At 49.4% G+C, this 4,134-nt stretch overlaps 1 protein-coding gene across 1 annotated transcript in view; it reads left to right on the top strand.

Annotated features, from left to right (window-relative positions):
* Positions 1–4,134, top strand: part of PDIA5 (protein disulfide isomerase family A, member 5) — a gene marked incomplete at its 5' end in the record, with an annotated part of 66,892 nt that overhangs the window by 58,906 nt on the left and 3,852 nt on the right. The window lies entirely within an intron of this gene.

Genomic DNA, 4,134 nt, shown 5'->3' with positions numbered 1-4,134 from the left:
CAGCAGGGGACAGCGGTGGAACCGGTGAGCCCCCCGCTGAGAACCATCACACCAGCCAGCTCACGGCGCGGTTACCCAAACGAGGTAACGTTTTAGTCCAGCCAAGAATTTGATCCCTGTTTGCTTAGAAAGCACGCGTGGCGTTTCTTTTTAATTAGCCTCGTTAAACACGGTGGTGTCGCACCTTCTGTTTGCAAGACCCTTCACTCTGAGAACAGTGGCCAGCTTTAGCAGGCCAGCTCCTAACGGCCGTTAGGACCCAGAACGGGTAACGCAAATGGAAACCTGTGGAGCAGTCGTGGAGGAGAACGTGCATCTGTCTGCTTCGTGGGCGTTTGGCAACAACAGCCTTTTTTTTCTAATAATCAGGTAATTGTCAGCTGGCATCGACCACGCTTTAAAAATGTGGCTTGGGAGTGTTCTTTTCCATGCTGCAGTTTTACTTTTCTTCCAAGTTTTTTGAGGTTACCATGTATCATTCCCCTCTCAAATCAATATTCACTTAGTTATTCACTTCCATTTTCATAACAAAAGTCAATATTAGCTCCAGCAGAGATTTATTTCTGTGAATCAATAAACCAGTGTGTGGCAGGACATATTTTAAGAGGAGAACAACTAGGACTGCAAGGGGTGTTTTTACTCTGTCATGATACGGGGCCTGGGAGACAAACTGTTAAAATAAAAGACGTTTAAGATTAGAAGGGAGGAGTTAGGTGGAAGGTCAAGGGATTCCGCCCCAGTTTTCTACGCATCTCTTTGAATCGCTCAACGTAACCGTGTTCCTTACTTGCAAGAACCCTCTCGAGCAAAAAGTTGTTTCGTAATTCTGTTGGAAGAGAGCTGTGATTCCTGATGTGTGATCAGATGATACTGCAAGTACTTCTTTTTCCTTCCAACACTGATGAGGTAAAAAAAATAAGGCATTGCCTCTGGAGAGAGAACTTGGGTGTCATGATGGATCGTCAGTACCTGAAGCAGCGCAGCTTTGGGTTGTGGAGAATCCATCACCCCGTGGAGTTGTCTGCATGTTGCAGATATTACTGCTTAAGGATTTTCTTCTTTCATCCTGAAATGATTTTTCAGTGGATTTTTCCCTCTGGTTAGAGGAAAGTTCAAGAAATTACATTTTAGCCCTGACAGTCAAAATCTCTATAAAATCAGTGTTGTCTTCTGAAAGTTGTTACGCTGTGTTTTTCCATTATGGACTTAGATACACACACACATCTTACATCACCGTGGGGAGAGGTTTGTGCTCTCTCGGGTTGTCAGAGGGTTTTTTCCCTTTTCATGAGAGGTGATGCCAAGTGTCTTGGCTCCTCGGTGCTTATCAGGGATGTCTTATGCTTAATCTGTCTGAAATTCCTGGTTGAATAGTTGGGGTTTTACAAGGCAAAGCTTATAGGTCTTGCTAACAAATGTTTTCCAGTGAACTTCCACGTAACTTGTTGCATGGAACTGAAGGTAATTTCTAAGAGTAGTACTCTCCAGAAGCCTTGAAACACATTTTAGTAGAGGTTTTTGGGGTGGTTGATTTGCCTGATTCGGTTTCCTCCTTCAGTGATGCTGAAAAGCTGGTAATTGCTGAAAAGGTTGGGGAGGACAGGAAAACGTCCCGTGCTGTTCCGCTTGAGCCAGGACTCAAGCAAAGCCTTTCTTTTTGTGGCCGCATCTTTTTATGGGCGGCCTTTCAGGGTAGTCATGGAGTAATCCACCCTAACTGCAAACCGCCACCAGCAACGGAGTTTGGTGTCCACGAGAACGCAAATGCAAAGGGCATCGGTGCTGTTTGCTGGAATTCTGGTACGTCTCGGAGTTCAGCTGCCTGGAGTCGTTAGAACTGAGATGGGAACCGGTCCTCAGTCCAGAAGTGCGTCTTGCTACAAGTGTTCTTCAGCATCCCTTTCCCCTTCCTGCAGCGCGCTATATTTGATCTTCCACTGTGAGACGGGCAAGGCAGTCAGGACTGGGATGCTATGGTAATGAGCGCAGGGAGATGGTAGCAACCGCTATATTTAGGCTGCCTTAACATTTCCACTCTGAAGTGATCATTCAGGCTCTCCCAAGTACTCTTAGTCAGCTGCTGTTGGCAGCAGGCATTTGAAATGCGGCCTCGGGTACGGTCTTGGGAATTAGATGTTTCTCTGTGAAATTTTGCTCAGGACTGCGTGAGTTACGAGGCTTTCGAAAACTGACGTTTCTCTTCTCTTACTGGCTGTAAAAATAACCGAACAGGAAGGTGTGTTCTGAAGAGCTGGGCTCGGAATGACGTATGCCAGAGCAGCAGCGAGTGCACGGCGCTGTGTGGGAGCCTGCAGCAGGAGCGTTTGAGAGGATGATAGCCCATGGACGTGTCTTCCAAATGCTACCCCAGACGTACTTGTCCCTTGCCATTAGACCTGTTAGGCTGGGCAGAGCGTTAGGCAGATGTCACTGTTGCGGCCAGACGTAGACTGGGGTCTTTGTGCGTTCCTTCAGTGCCCAGCAGACGCACAGATGGACCTGCTGTGGTTCCCACGTGCTGTAGAGGAGGGCTGGATCTCGAGCAGACTACCAAGCATGTCTTTCAGAAGCCACCTCCTTATAGTCCATCTGTTTTGAGGCAGGAAGGACAGACGTGCTGACCGAGCCTGACGGTGGCTCGTGGCATTGCGTGCCTCCCTTTTCCTCACTGGGGGCTGTTCTCACAAAAGCCTTTGGTAAATGAAGTTGGGCTCCATGCTCCGACCAAAGCCAGTCTTGGTGTTTTCTGAGAGGTCGTCAGTCACAACAGTCACGTCTCGGACCTACAAAGATCTGGATGAGTGCACAAACACCTTCCCCTTTTCCCGGCTCGAGTCTCTCCCTCTCCTCTCACCCTTAGAGCAGTGAGAGAAAAAACGGGTTTATTTACTCTTCAAGCACCAGGGCTTCCAGTATTCTTTCTACATTAATACTGTGACATGGAATAAATGTTTATCTCCATCGTCAGCTTTCCTTTACGCAGAAGTAGCCAACAGGGCTCTAAATTTTGGCTGACTGCTCGGGTCAGGAGGGCATAAATACTTAGAAGAAATTCTTTGGCAGCGTGTTACTGCCAACCTGGAATTTCAGCTGGCCCTGACTGAGTAGGAGTTTCTCTGTTTACAAAAAGATAAAGCGTGATCATACATGTTTTTAACAGCTCTCCAGAGTCCTTTTCCTGTAATAGCCTTATTAATGTTTAAAATGGGAAAACAGAAAATGAATATTTAAGGTAGGAGTACTGCTCGCTTTACCTTCCGATGGAAAGTCCTGTATTGGACCCAAGCGAGGCCTCACGGCGCATTGTCTCGTCAGGCATTCAGAGCCAGAACAAACCAGGCACATGAGCTAAGCTGGCTTTGCCCATCTCTTTAATTACTGCTAGGCTAATGAGATCAGGTTTTGACAGTGCCACCATGAAACTGGAGGGCGTTGTGGAATATTAACTGATCTTTTAATTATAGAAGAACAGTTCACTGCAACCCTGAAGTCATGCAGGCAGAAGATTGTTTGAAGGAGGCTGGAGGAGGGGAAATTTCAAGTTCAGATGTGACTGCTACAAAATTCGCACCTGATGCACTGTAACCCGTAACTGCAAAACTCATTCCTCTCCTTTGCTTGGGTTTGTACGGGGCTTGTCCTTCCCCCTGCTCGCTCCTCAGCAGGGTGTGGACCGGGGCCGTGGAGGGGAGCCGGCGTAAGCAGCGGCGTGCGTTCAGAGCCAGAGCTGCCGCGCACCTGGGGGCGAAACCACGGCAGAGCGCTCCACTGCTCGGAGTGGAGCTCCGCAGCAGGGTGTGGACCGGGGCCGTGGAGGGGAGCCGGCGTAAGCAGCGGCGTGCGTTCAGAGCCAGAGCTGCCGCGCACCTGGGGGCGAAACCACGGCAGAGCGCTCCACTGCTCGGAGTGGAAGCGTATGAACTGCATCTCGTTTCAACACCAGCAGCGTTAGTGCAGCCCCTCCTCAGCGCTTCGCAGACCGGGGTGGCAGCCATGAGTGCTTTAGCTGATGCTCCAGGGCTCTGAGCTTGCGCAGGGTGGCTCTGCCTGTGCTGTAGCGGGAGGGGACGCAGGGTGTTGCTTTGCTGCCAACGGGCTGAGAGCAAGGCAGGCTGTTTCCTGCGCAGGGTTTGT

This window comes from Buceros rhinoceros, unplaced genomic scaffold (assembly GCF_000710305.1).
Source record: "Buceros rhinoceros silvestris isolate BGI_N320 unplaced genomic scaffold, ASM71030v1 scaffold790, whole genome shotgun sequence".
Taxonomy (NCBI): Eukaryota; Metazoa; Chordata; class Aves; order Bucerotiformes; family Bucerotidae; genus Buceros; species Buceros rhinoceros.
The sequence above is the reverse complement of the archived record's forward strand: the minus strand, read 5'-3'. Positions and strand labels throughout refer to the sequence as shown.